This window comes from Tachyglossus aculeatus, chromosome 5 (assembly GCF_015852505.1).
Source record: "Tachyglossus aculeatus isolate mTacAcu1 chromosome 5, mTacAcu1.pri, whole genome shotgun sequence".
NCBI classification, from domain to species: Eukaryota; Metazoa; Chordata; class Mammalia; order Monotremata; family Tachyglossidae; genus Tachyglossus; species Tachyglossus aculeatus.
The window spans coordinates 61,006,713-61,021,377 of record NC_052070.1 but is presented as its reverse complement, the minus strand read 5'-3'; the positions used below and the strand labels follow the sequence as shown (position 1 = coordinate 61,021,377).

The 14,665-nt window shown below is 46.1% G+C and overlaps 1 protein-coding gene across 1 annotated transcript in view; it reads right to left on the bottom strand.

Moving 5' to 3' along the window:
• NADK (NAD kinase) overlaps nucleotides 1–13,919 on the bottom strand; it is a 40,166-nt gene extending 26,247 nt beyond the window's left edge. Inside the window, exon 1 of the mRNA XM_038746397.1 lies at nucleotides 13,822–13,919. The gene's annotated coding sequence lies outside the window, so the exon portion shown is untranslated. The remainder of the gene's footprint in view (nucleotides 1–13,821) is intronic.
• Nucleotides 13,920–14,665: the final 746 nt, after the last annotated feature.

Here is a 14,665-nt window from a genome sequence, read left to right as displayed (position 1 = left end):
CGATGATTCTCCAGTCGACATCTCCGACCCTGATCTTTCTCCTTCTTTGCAATCTCATATTTCCACCTGCCTTAGGACATCTCTACTTGGATGTCCCACTGATACCTCAAATTTAACATGTCCAAAAACAGAAGTCCTCATCTTTCCACCCAAACCCTGTCCTCCCTGTGACCTTCTCATCACTGTAGACAACGCCACCATCCTCCCAGTCTCACAGACCTGTAACTTTGGCATTATCCTTGGCTTGTCCCTCTCATTAACCCACATATTTCATCTGTCATCAAATGCTATCAGTTCTACCCTCACATTGCTAAAATCAGCCCTTCCCTCTCCACCCAACTGCTACCTCACTGATCTACAAACTTACGCTATCCCACCTTGACTGCAGCATCAGCCTCCTTGCTGTCCTCATTCATTCATTCAGTCGTATTTATTGAGCGCTTACTGTGTGCAGAGCACTGTACTAAGCACTTGGGAAGTACAAGTCAGCAAAATATAGAGACAGTCCCTACCCAACAATGGGCTCACAGTCTAGAAGGGGGAGACAGACAACAAAACAAAACATGTAGACATGTGTCAAAATCGTCAGAATAAATACAATTATAGCTATATGCACATCATTAACAAAATAAATAGAATAGTAAATATGTACTCCCTGCTTCTTGTCTCCAACCAATACTTAACTCTGCTGCCCGGATCATTTTTCTAAACAAACGTTTAGTCCACATTTCCCCATGCTGCAAGAAACTCCACTGATTACCCATCCACTTCTCCATCAAGCAGAAACCACTGGCTTTAAACCACTCAATCACCTCTCCCTCTCCTATTTTACCTCACTGATTTCCTACTATAACCCAGCATGTTCACACCACTCCTCTAACATCATTTACTCACTGTACCTTAATCTCCTCTATCTCCCCGCCGATCCCTTGCCCACGTCCTCTCTCTGGCCTGGAAGTCCCTCTCCCTTCATATCCCACAGATGATCACACTCCCCAACTTCAAAGCCTTATTAAAATCCCATCTCCTTCAAGAGGCGTTCCCCAACTAAGCCTCATTTCCCATACTCCCTCTCCTTTCTGTGTCACTCTTGCACTTGGATTTGAACCCTTTATTTACCTGACCCTCAGCCCCCCGGCACTTATTCACATATCCAATATTTCATGTCTGCCTCCCCCTCTAGACTGTGAGCTCCTTGTGGGCAGGGAATGTGTCCACAACTGCAATATTGTACTCTCCCAAGCGCTTAGTACAGTACTCTGCACACCGAAAGCCCTGATTGACTTGACTGAACTTTCCCACAGTATCCCAGCACCTCTCTGCCCACGGCTCCCTACTTTTTGGGGATCTTACCAGGACACTCTGACTGCCTCCTGGTTTTGCGCTGCTTTCTCCTGAAAGGCACATGAGTCATCGCAATGTTAAATACTTTGAATCTTCATCATTTGGCCCTGTTTTGTATGCCCTCCCAAGGCGGTTTTTCGATGCCTCTTATGGTAAGAGGATTCTGACCGATGAATTCTCTAGAGAGGCAGGCGGCAAAGTCAAGCCAGGTCATCCAAATGACTAGTGAAACTGACTTCTCAAAAGTTGGAGAAGGGTGTTGAACCAGGTAGGGCGGAAGCTCTCCGGCTTATATTACAGGTGTGAAAAAAAACACATATTTTGTTCTGGTCTCAGCAACTGCCCTGCCTGAACATTCATTCATTCATTCAATCGTATTTATTGAGCGCTTACTGTGTGTACAGCACTGTACTAAGCGCTTGGAAAGTACAAGTTGGCAACATATAGAGATGGTCCCTACCCAACAATGGGCTCACAGTCTAGATGGGGGAGACAGACAATAAAACAAAACATGTGGATAGGTGTCAAGTCGTCAGAATAGAATAAAAGCTAAATGCACATCATTAACAAAATAAATAGAATAGTAAATATGTACAAGTAAAATAAATAGAGTAATAAATCTGTACAAACACATTTAAGGGTGCTGTGGGGAGGGGAAGGAGGTAGGGCGGGGGGGATGGGGAGGAGGAGAGGAAAAAGGGGGCTCAGTCTGGGAAGCCCTCCTGGAGGAGGTGAGCTCTCAGGCTTTGAAGGGAGGAAGAGAGCTAGCTTGGCGGATGTGTGGAGGGAGGGCATTCCAGGCCAGGGGGAGGATCATCATCATCAATCGTATTTATTGAGCGCTTACTGTGTGCAGAGCACTGTACTAAGCGCTTGGGAAGTACAAGTTGGCAACATATAGAGACAGTCCCTACCCAACAGTGGGCTCACAGTCTAAAAGAGGATGTGGGCCGGGGGTCGACGGCGGGACAGGCGAGAACCTGGTACAGTGAGGAGGTTAGCAGCAGAGGAGTGGAGAGTGCAGGCTGGGCTGTAGAAGGAGTGAAGGGAGAGAAGGAGAGAAGGGTCCCAGAAACCTGGGACCCTGGATTCATTCATTCAATCATATTTATTGAGTGTTTACTGTGTGTGCAGCACTGTACTAAGCACTTGGGAGAGTACCATACAATAAACAGACACATTCCCTGCCCATAATGAGCTTAGACCTCAGAGAACACGTACCCAAACCATGTACCAAAAGATGATGTCGGGCCTCTGTCACCTAGCTCTCCTGATGTGTTCCAATCCCTAGTTTAGTACATCGCTGCTTCGGGAATCCTGTACCTTTCCTGGAGCAGGCTTCTGACATGGAATATGGAGGAAATAGGTACCCCCCCACCCCACTCTCCCCATGTATTGCTTAGAGGTGAAATAACAGCACAATACTGCATAATGCCAAAACCTCTGCACTCACTACGGCCTGGAAAAAAACCATGAAATACGTATTATTATTATTACAGGGTGGAAATGCCATTGTTAAAATGGTATAAATATGGTTACTCTTTCACTAGCTGGATGAGCGCTAAGCTTCCCCAAAATGTTCCAACCCACAGACAAAACCACAACTCTCGATTTTCCTGCAGAGCGCTAACATGATTCACTGTCCACAGAGTCTCATGATCATCCTCTGACTTGGTTACCGCATCTCCAGATTTAGATGTACAGGAGGGTAAAAATCTTAGCCTTTTTCACGCCGTGGGCCATTGAGGCGGTATCGGCCCACTTGCCTATTAAAAAGTGAGACACGCTTGTCTACTTGGGTTCTTGGGCCAGTTCAAACAAGAGCGCTGCAGTTTTCTACTTCACTCACAGGTTGTTGTTAATGCTGCTTAGAAAGGCCAAACAAAGTACCACATCATTTGTACTTTTCCGTTTGGTAAAACAGTGTGTATTTATTTAAAAACCATTCCTTTTTCCCCGTCCAAAATGAACAAATTCATGTTCTGGTGCAGCCGTTAGGAAATAAAAATCTACTCTGGTCATTTTGATCCTTACTGAATATGTACATTCTTTCACTTTTTTATACCTAAAATTTAATTTAGGTAACAGCAAATTTAATTAAATGATGACATTAGGCAAATGAAAATGTGCACATAATTTAAGCAGATTACAGGTCTTCGTTCCAATTACCTCTAAATCCGAGTCTTGTTCTTTGGAAAGAAGTATTAAAAGTGTTAGAAATGGGTAGGGTTTTATAAAGACATTCTGCTGATTGCCTTCACAGGTATCCCTAACCTATGACCCAGAAGCTCTCTTAGTCTCTGCTTTAATCTGAGATCCGCCACTTGTCTGCTGGGTGACCTTGATCAAATCACTTAACTTCTCTGTGCCTCAATTACCTCATCTGTAAAACGGGGTTTCCCTGATTACCTTGCATCTACCCCAGTGCTTGGCATATAGTAAGCGCTTAATACCCCAATTTTTTTTTAACAAGTACCATAACAAAAACAAAAATCACTTCATAAGACTTCAACATTGTGTTGAAATAATGGTTCATATAAGGGGACTAAACTGCATTTAATCCCAAAGTTATTTTTAATCTAATTTAATTACATAATAGCGGATCTCTAACTTCCTCTTAAACCGATTCAGATTCATGACAGCATTGATTTTTTTTTTAACTATTGCGAAAAACAGCATCCGCAAATGCAGTCTTCAAAAACAACTCTAGGCTGTTAGCAGCTGCATGTTACATGATCAAGCCTCACTGGAACATTTTAGTTCCCAGGAATGCAGGAAGCATTCCTGGAGCCCTCCACCCACCTTCTCAACCATCTTAGCCACTTCTCATGCTTTGAGAAGCACTGTATTTTGATATCTGAGAAGAATAAGGGGGTGAAAAGTCAGTGACTGATTTATTGGTGGTGACAATTAACTGTTTAAACCTAACTCTGCCCATTTCCAAACATTATCAAGGGTGATTTGGGTCAGGTACCTGTTGCAAACGGTGCATCACTAAGAGACACGGCGGAAGAGATGGAGTTCTGGCAGCGTGACTTGGGTACCAGTAAACTGCTACAAAAGACCAGTGCCCTCTCCACACTTCTGTCCATTTTTCCCTCCATGTATCCAAGACTGTACTTCACACTTCCAATACCTCTCTTTCTCTGCTCTTAAAAATTACAAGTGCAATCACAGGAGAGGGTTGAAATCTTGGGAGTCCCGAGCAGACTTTGGCTGTAGCCCAACAAGGGGAGCGGAAGCCCAGGTAGAACTGGTCTCACTTCCAGGTGGAGGCCAAGCCACGTACGGAAGGCCCAGGCAGCCCACCCAGATAACCCCCTCAAGCAAAATTTGCTTCCCGGGAGACCCTGCTCCCTTGGCTGGATGTCACACGAGAGGGCTGCAACAATCCTATGGTCAGACCCTGTCCATTCAAGATGCTATGAAACACCAGACTCGTTTCAGAGTTGCTCCGGCTAGGTAAGAAGGGAAAGTGGGGAGGGCTAGGCGAGTTAGTTGAGGCCTTTGAGTTTGTAGCAAATTGCTAATAGGGACCCCAAACCTGCCCAAGTTGCCATCTGTGTTTAGTTCAAGCAGCTTGGGCACATGCCTGCTGAGAGCAACTATATATTTATCTTCTCTGGCACAAAGGAGGGTTTCTGGGCATCCTGTGCGTTTCTCATCCTATCCCGACTGGATTACTGCATCAGCCTCCTCTCCGATCTCCCATCCTCCTGTCTCGCCCCACTTCAATCCATACTTCACGCCGCTGCCCGGATCATCTTTGTGCAGAAATGCTCTGAGCATGTTACTCCCCTCCTCGAAAATCTCCAGTGGCTACCAATCAACCTACGCATCAGGCAAAAACTCCTCACCCTCGGCTTCAAGGCTCTCCATCATCTCGCCCCCTCCTACCTCACCTCCCTTCTACAGCCCACCCCACACCCTCTGCTCCTCTGCCGCTAATCTCCTCACTGTTCCTTGTTCTCGCCTGTCCCGCAGTCGTCCTCCCCCCAGCCTGGAATGCCCTCCCTCTGCCCATCCGCCAAGCTAGCTCTCTTCCTCCATTCAAAGCCCTACTGAGAGCTCACCTCCTCCAGGAGGCCTTCCCACACTAAGCCCCCTCCTTCCTCTCCCCGCAGCACCTGTATATATGTGTATATGTTTGTACATATTTATTGCTCTATTTATTCATTTATTTTACCTGTACATATTTATTCTATTTACTTTATTTTGTTAATATGTTTTGTTTTGTTGTCTGTCTTCCCCTTCTAGACTGTGAGCCCGCTGTTGGGTAGGGACTGCCTCTATATGTTGCCAACTTGTACTTCCCAAGCACTTAGTACAGTGCTCTGCACACAGAAAGCGCTCAATAGATACAATTGAATGAATGGGTAAAAACTGCCTGGAGACAAAGAGAGACTCTGGGGGAAAAGAAAGCCTGGAGAGATTTATGGGAGGCATTTTTAGGAGGAGGGTGAATCTTTGAAAGGGTCTGATCCTGAAAAAGAAACTAAAATCAGCTTTGTCGCTATGGCTAGGACAAGAACTGCTGCCAAGAAGGCAAAGGAATCCAGCAGTATTTCAAATGTCTAGATAACAAAACCAGACCGGCAACATGAAGGTCCATCAGAGAGTAGATTTCCAGGGACTGGGCAATCCTCCCTAACCTCTTTCCATGAACTGGTTGAAGGTGTTGCTGGATTTGAAAGGAAAGTGTTTCAGACCAACAACAAACAAAAAGATATTTCCAAGCTGTTCTTGAGAACTGGAACCAACCGGAAGTATAATTCTCTGGGGGAAAAGAAGCAAGCCTCAGAATACTGTCTTTGCCACGGAAGGAAAATCACCACTGGGATGTTATACTAGCACTAGAGTACAGCTTTTCCCTCTAATTTAAAAATATAAGTGAAATGTGCCTATTCAAAGCTGTATAGTCTTCTGCATAGATAAGATTTGGGTGGCCAGTCCAGCACTGTAATTACTAACTTCGAAGTTCCAGGGGCACTGAGTAATTTGCCATCAAAGGAGCCATTGTAGCAAGTTAAAAATACAGCACTGTTTGCGATCCCGGGTCTGAAATGATTAGTATCTAAATTGTGTGTATGTGTGTTAGTGCAAAGACAGAAAGGGTAAGAGAGCTGATTAATTTTCAGGACTGAATTTTGCATTTATCATTAGTATGTTGAACATTTCTTTCATTTTTACCTATAATAATTGTGTCTCTTCAGGCTCCGTGCAAAGCACTCAAACCTAGCCTTAAATTCTTAAATACTTAACTGCGCACAGACAAAACTTAAAAATCTAGCAAAAGCTTCAAAACGTCCAGTTTCCTAAAGCGTTTCCCAAAGATGAAATGCTTTGTCCTACTTATTCTCTCCTACTTCTACCCAAGTCATAGTGCTGAGACCATACGTGAACCATATGCAGCCATATTTGGGATTCACCCAAACTCCCATGAAAATGGTTTTGTTCTCTGTCTCCCCCTTTTAGACTGTGAGCCCACTGTTGGGTAGGGACTGTCTCTATATGTTGCCAACTTGTACTTCCCAAGCGCTTAGTACAGTGCTCTGCACACAGTAAGCGCTCAATAAATACGATTGATGATGATGATGATGATAACCCCGAAGAAAAGGTCATTTTTTTTTTTTTACCAGCTCCTTCTAAACTCATCTAACTGTACCTCAATCTGGATTTCCTCATTTCCATCCCTCCACTCACACTGTTCCCCTAAGCCTGGAACTCCCTCCCGCAAGCCTTTCTTCCTCCCTTCAAAGCCCGAGAGCTCACCTCCTCCAGGAGGCCTTCCCAGGCTGAGCCCCCCTTTTCCTCTCCTCCTCCCCATCCCCCCGCCCTACCTCCTTCCCCTCCACACAGTACCCTGTTTGTACAGATTTATTACTCTATTTTACTTGTACATATTTACTATTCTATTAATTTTGTTAATGATGTGCATTTAGCTTTAATTCTATTTGTTCTGACGACTCGACACCTGTCCACATGTTTTATTTTGTTGTCTGTCTCCCCCTTCTAGACCGTGAGCCCGTTGTTGGGTAGGGACCGCCTCTATATGTTGCCAACTTGTACTTCCCAAGTGCTTAGTACAGTGCTCTGCACACAGTAAGCACTCAATAAATACAATTGATTGAATGAATGAAGTATCACAGATCCACATCTCTTCCCAGAGTCAGAGGCCTCCCAAAATCCCACCTCTTCCAGCAAGCCTTCCCAGACGGATTTCCAACTCTCTGAGTCATTTCATCCCAACTGCTGCACCTAGTACTTACAGATTTATTTGTATTCATCGTGTAGCCTGGTGCAACGAGCTGGGACCTGGGATTCAGAGGCACGGGTTCTAATCCAGGCCCTACCACCTGTCATGTTGGGCAAGTCACTTAACTTCTTTGTGCCTCAGTTCCCTCATCTGTAGAATGGCGATTCAATTCCTGTTCTCCCTCCTACTTGACCGTGGGCCCCATGTGGGACCTGTCTACCCCCGAGCTTAGTACAGTGTTCGTCACACGGTAAATTCTCGACAAATACCACAATTATAGCACTTGGCTTTGGCGGGTGCTCAATAAATGTCATCACTACTACTAAACGAAAGAAGAGGCAGAGATTAGTCAAACCCAATACACGACATTTGAATCCGGGACAAAAGTTCCTAAAAAATTAAACTTTTCTCATAGGATTCAAAACAGGGGGAGGGTTTTCACCCAGCTTTTCGCATAGGATTCAAAACAGGGAGAAGGTTTTCACCCAGTGAAACTAAACTATTGCATAACTTCTGCTGGGAACCTTTTTCCACCTCAGGGAAGTGGGAAAAACAGCAGTTCAAAGAAGGCCCACTCCGGCATCCTTCAAAGAGCCGGCTTTGTCACCTGCCATAATAAACTCTCCTCCAGTTACATCCTATGCAAATAAGAAATGAATGCAAAGGCTGTAACTGGATCGGCAACAGGGCAGGGTATGGCCTCCCTTGTCAAATGTCTAATCTACTCAGCTCCATGGGGAGAGGGTGCGGTTGGGCGGGCATGCATTTTTCCTGGAGGGCTCCTCCCCAAATCGTTTAGCCATAAAAGACGCTTTACAACCCCAATACACTGAGATAATAATAATGACGGCATTTATTAAGCGCTTACTATGTGCAAATTGCTGTTCTAAGCGCTGGGGAGGTTACAAGGTGATCGGATTGTCCCACGTGGGGCTCACAGTCTTAATCCCCATTTTCCAGATGAGGTATCTGAGGCCCAGAGAAGTGAAGTGACTTGCCCAAAGTCACACAGCTGACAGTTGGCTGAGCCTGGATTTGAACCCATGACCTCTGACTCCAGAGCCCGGGCTCTTTCCACTGAGCCAGTTGCATTCCAAGAGGGGCGAATCCCCCCAATGCTTGGCACATAGTAAACGCTTAAAAACTACCATCACAGTTATTATTATTATTATTAATAAAAGCTATATGGTGTAATGGTTAGATTACAGGCCTGGGAATCAGAAGGCCATGGGTCATAATCAGCGTGGCTTAGTGGTAAGACCCGGCTTGGGAGTCAGAGGATGTGGGTTCTAATCTGTCTGCTGTGTGACCTTGGGAAAGCCACTTAACTTCTCTGGGCCTCAGTTACCTCATCTGTAAAATAGGGATGAAAACTGTGCGCCCCACGTGGGACAACCTGATTACCTTGTATCCACCCCAGTGCTCAGAACAGTGATTGGCACATAGTAAGCCCTTAACAAATACCGTAATTATTATTATTATTAATCCCGTCTCTGCCACTCGTCTGCTGTGTGACTTTGGGCAGGTCACTTCACTGGGCCTCAGTTACCTTATCTGAAAAATGCAGATCGAGACTGCGGGCCCCACGGGGAACTGTGTCCAACCTGATTTCCTGGTATCCATCCCAGCGCTTAGTACAGTGCCTGGCACATAATAGGCGCTCAACAAATTCCATCATTATTACTGCTGCCTAAAATCATGTGATATGGAGTTATTGTTCCCGACTAGAGCCCTCCCACGGGAATTAAGGTCCCCAAAGGGCTTACTCGTTGATCCTATGAGCCCCCCAAATCCTTCTTAAACCCTCCAGTTACCTGGGGCGGGGGTATTAAGTGCTTATTATGTGCCAGCCACTGTACTAAGCACTGGGGTGGACACAAGCACAAGGAGTCCCTGTTCCATATGGGGCTCAGAGATTCGTTCCCCATTTTACAAATGAAGGGACTTGCCCAAGATAACAAAGCAGACAAGTGGTGGAGCCAGGATTAGAGGCTTCCTGAAAGAGGTGGTGTTTTAGACCCTCCTGCCCAGACTTGTACATATTTATTCTATTTTATTTTGTTAATATGTTTTGTTTTGTTGTCTGTCTCCCCCCTCTAGACTGTGAACCCACTGTTGGGTAGGGACCGTCTCTATATGTTGCCAACTTGGACTTCCCAAGCGCTTAGTACAGTGCTCTGCACACAGTAAGCGCTCAATAAATACGATCGAATGAATAAAACTGTTAACAAGGGACACTTGAGGACGGCCAGAAAAAGGACTTTGCCCCCCACCCCGAAATGAGCCTGGTCCTGAGGTGAAGGGAAGGGGGCAAAGTGTAGCCAGGGGGTAGGAGAGGAGAAGCCCCACCCCAGGCGCCGGGTCAATCATTAAACCGTATTTATTGAGCACTTACTATTCATTCATTCATTCAATTAGATTTATTGGGCGCTTACTGTGTGCAGAGCACTGTACTAAGCGCTTGGGAAGTACAAGTTGGCAACATATAGAGAAGGTACAGGTCACTGTGCTTGAGAGGGTATACTAGACTGTGAGCTTGCTGTGGTGGGTTGGGAACGTGTCTGTTGCACTGTACTTTCCCAAACGCTTAGTACAGTGCTATGCACGCAGTAAGCGCTCGATGTTGCCAACTTGTATTTCCCAAGCATGGTCAGCACACAGTAAGCGCTCAATGCATACGATTGATTGATTGATTGAGAAGCGGCATGGCATAGTAGAGCACGGGGCTGGGAGTCAGAAGGTCTTGGGTTCTAATCCCGCTCCGCCACTTGTCTGCTGGGTGACCTTGGGCGAGTCACTTCACTTCTCTGGGCCTCAGTTCCCTCATATGTAAAATGGGGACTGAGACTGGGAGCCCCTCGTGGGGCCCACGTCCAACCTGATTTTCATTCATTCAATCGTATTTATTGAGCGCTTACTGTGTGCAGAGCACTGTACTAAGCGCTTGAGAAGTACAAGTTGGCAACATATAGAGACGGTCCCTAACCAACAGCGGGCTCACAGTCTAGAAGGGGGAGACAGACAACAAAACAAAACATATCAACAAAATAAAATAAATAGAATATGTACAAATAAAATAAATAAATTTGCTTGTATCCACCCCAGCATTTAGTAGAGTGCCTGGCACACAGTAAGCGCTTAACAAATACCACAATTACCCAGCGCTTAGTACAGTGCCTGGCGCACAGTAAGCGCTTAACAAATACCACAACTACCCAGTGCTTAGTACAGTGCCTGGCACACAGTAAGCGCTTAACAAATACCACAATTACCCAGCGCTTAGTACAGTGCCTGGCATCTAGCAAGCGCTTAACAAATACCCTATTAGTGTTACAGAATTAGCTGACACGTTTCCTGCCCATAACGACCTTACAGTCTAGAGGGGCTGTAGGCTTGGCACACAGTAAGCGCTCAATAAATACGACCAAATGAGGAGGAGGCAGACATTACTAGGATTGACTACCCGTACCCAAATTGCTGCTTCTAGTTCCAACTCCAGTAATAATAATAATGGCATTTATTAAGTGCTTACTATGTGCAAAGCACTGTCCTAAGCGCTGGAATCTGCCCCTAAGCCTTTGCATTTAAAGACAGCACTCCCTACTCAGGAACAGTGCTTGGCACATAGTAAGCGCTCAACGTATACCATAATGGGAAGCAGCGTGGCTCAGTGGAAAGAGCACGGGCTTTGGAGTCAGAGGTCGTGGGTTCAAATTCCGGCTCCACCACTTGTCAGCTGTGTGACTTTGGGCAAGTCACTTCACTTCTCTGGGCCTCAATTCCCTCATCTGTAAAATGGGGATGAAGACTGGGAGCCCCACCTGGGACAACCTGATTACCTTGTATCTACTTCTAGATACAGATCTAGATCTAGTAGATCTAGTCTACTTCTAGCCTGTGAGCCCACTGTTGGGTAGGGACTGTCTCTATATGTTGCCAACTTGTACTTCCCAAGCGCTTAGTACAGTGCTCTGCACACAGTAAGCTCTCAATAAATACGATTGATTGATTGATTGTATTTACCCCAGTGCTTAGAACAGTGCTTTGCACATAGTAAGTGCTTAACAAATACCATCATTATTATTATTAAGGGGAATCTGGTACAAACAAATGGGCACAAATGCATTAGCTCTGCAAATAGATATTAAACTATTAGTCAATCATATTTATTGAGCGTTCTCTATGTGCTAAGCACTGTACTAAGCACATGGGGGAGTACAATATCAATCAATCAACCGTATTTATTGAGTGCTTACTGTGTGCAGAGCACTGTACTAAGTGCTTGGGAAGTACAAGTTGGCAACATATAGAGACAGTCCCTACCCAACAGTGGGCTCACAGTCTAAAAGGGGGAAATATAACTATATATATATATATATATATATATATATATATATAATTGTTATAACAATTTAATTGTTATAACAATATAACAATAAACAGACAGGTTCCCTGCCCACAACGAGCTTGCAGTGTAGGGTAACAGAGAAACAGCCTCCGTAAGGGCTTCAAGCTGATTACCTTGTATTCATTCATTCATTCAGTCATATTTATTGAGCGCTTACTGTGTGCAGCGCACTGTGCTAGGCGCTTGGGAAGTACAAGTTGGCAACATACAGAGACGGTCCCTACCCAACAGTGGGCTCACAAATGATAGTAAATGACTATAAAAAGAGAGTGAGCCGGGCCAGGGTGAAAGAGGGCCCAGGTGGGGTCACTCACCGTTGTCTGTCACCGGCCGGCCGCCAGCCTCCGTAAGGGCTTCAAGCTGATTACCTTGTATTCATTCTTTCAGTCGTATTTATTGAGCGCTTACTGTGTGCAGCACACTGTACTAAGCACTTGGGAAGTACAAGTTGGCAACAGAGACGGTCCCTACCCAACAGTGGGCTCACAAATGGTAGTCCTCCCCCGGGCCTGGAATGCCCTCCCTCTGCCCATCCGCCGAGCTAGCTCTCTTGCTCCCTTCAAGGCCCTACTGAGAGCTCACCTCCTCCAGGAGGCCTTCCCAGACTGAGCCCCTTCCTTCCTCTCCCCCTCGCCCCCTCTCCATACCCCTTATCTTACCTCCTTCCCTTCCCCACAGCACCTGTATATATGTCTGTACATATTTATTACTCTATTTATTTTACTTGTACATATCTATTCTATTTATTTTATTTTGTTAGAATGCTTGGTTTTGTTCTCTGTCTCCCCCTTTTAGACTGAGCCCGCTGTTGGGTATATGTTCGTACATATTTATTACTCTACTTATTAATTTTACTTGTACATATCTATCCTATTTATTTTGTTAGTATCTTAGGTTTTGTTCTCTGTCTCTCCCTTTTACACTGTGAGCCCGCTGTTGGGTAGGGACCGTCTCTAGATGTTGCCAACTGGTACTTCCCAAGTGCTTAGTGCAGTGCTCTGCACACAGTAAGCACTCAATAAATACGATTGATTGATTGATTTTGTTCTCTGTCTCCCCCTTTTAGACTGTGAGCCCGCTGTTGGGTAGGGACTGTCTCTAGATGTTGCCAACTTGTCCTTCCCAAGCGCTTAGTACAGTGCTCTGCACACAGTAAGCGCTCGATAAATACGACTGATTGAGTGATTTTGTTCTCTGTCTCCCCCTTTTAGACTGTGAGCCCGCTGTTGGGTAGGGACTGTCTCTAGATGTTGCCAATTTGTACTTCCCAAGCGCTTAGTACAGTGCTCTGCACACAGTAAGAGCTCGATAAATACGATTGATTGATTGATTTTGTTCTCTGTCTCCCCCTTTTAGACTGTGAGCCCGCTGTTGGGTAGGGACCGTCTCTAGATATTGCCAACTTGTACTTCCCAAGCGCTTAATACAGTGCTCTGCACACAGTAAGCGCTCAATAAATACGACTGATTGATTTTGTTCTCTGTCTCCCCCTTTTAGACTGTGAGCCCGCTGTTGGGTAGGGACTGTCTCTATATGCTGCCAATTTGTACTTCCCAAGCGCTTAGTCCAGTGCTCTGCACACAGTAAGCGCTCGATAAATACGATTGATTGACTGATTCTGTTCTCTGCCTCCCCCTTTTAGACTGTGAGCCCACTGTTGCCAACTGGTACTTCCCAAGCGCTCAGTCCAGTGCTCTGCACACAGTAAGCGCTCAATAAATACGATTGATTGATTGATTGATCGCTAGTAAATGACTGTAAAATGAGAGTGGGCCGGGCCAGGGTGAAAGAGGGCCCAGGTGGGGTCACTCACCGTCGCCTGTCACCGGCCTGCAGGCCTCCTGAGGGCCTTTCCATTGCCTCCGGGCCCATGGCTCCTCCCGACAGCCAACGCGGCCGCCGGCTGCCCCATGGCCACACCGGACAGCAGCAGGAGCAGCAGCAGCAGCAGGACCAGCACGGCACCAGCGCGCATGCGCGCGGCCCCGGCGCCCCGCTCTGCGCAGGCGCGCCGCGAGAGGGAGAGGCGGGAGGAGAGGCGGGAGGGAGGAAGAGCCCGGCCCCGCCCCCCTCGGGGAGCGCGTGAGGCCGCGCGCCCTGAGGCCCTGCGACGCGCTCCCTGACTCTCATTCATTCATTCATTCATTCATTCATTCATTCATTCATTCATTCATTCATTCATTCTATCCTATTTATTTTATTTTGTTAGCATGTTTGGTTTTGTTCTCTGTCTCCCCCTTTTAGACTGTGAGCCCACTGTTGGGTAGGGACTGTCTCTATACGTTGCCAACTTGTACTTCCCAAGCGCTTAGTACAGTGCTCTGCACATAGTAAGCGCTCAATAAATACGATTGATTGATTGATTCATTCAATCGTATTTCTTGAGCGCTGACTGTGCGCAGAGCACTGGACTTAAGCGCTTGGGAAGCACCAGTTGGCAACAGACAGAGGTGGTCCCTACCCAACAGCGGGCTCACAGGCTAGAAGGGGGAGACAGAGAACAGAATAAAATAAGTCAATCAATCAATCAATCAATCGTATTTATTGAGCGCTTACTATGTGCAGAGCACTGTACTAAGCGCTTGGGAAGTACAAATTGGCAACACATAGAGACAGTCCCTACCCAACAGTGGGCTCACAGTCTAAAAGGGGGAGAC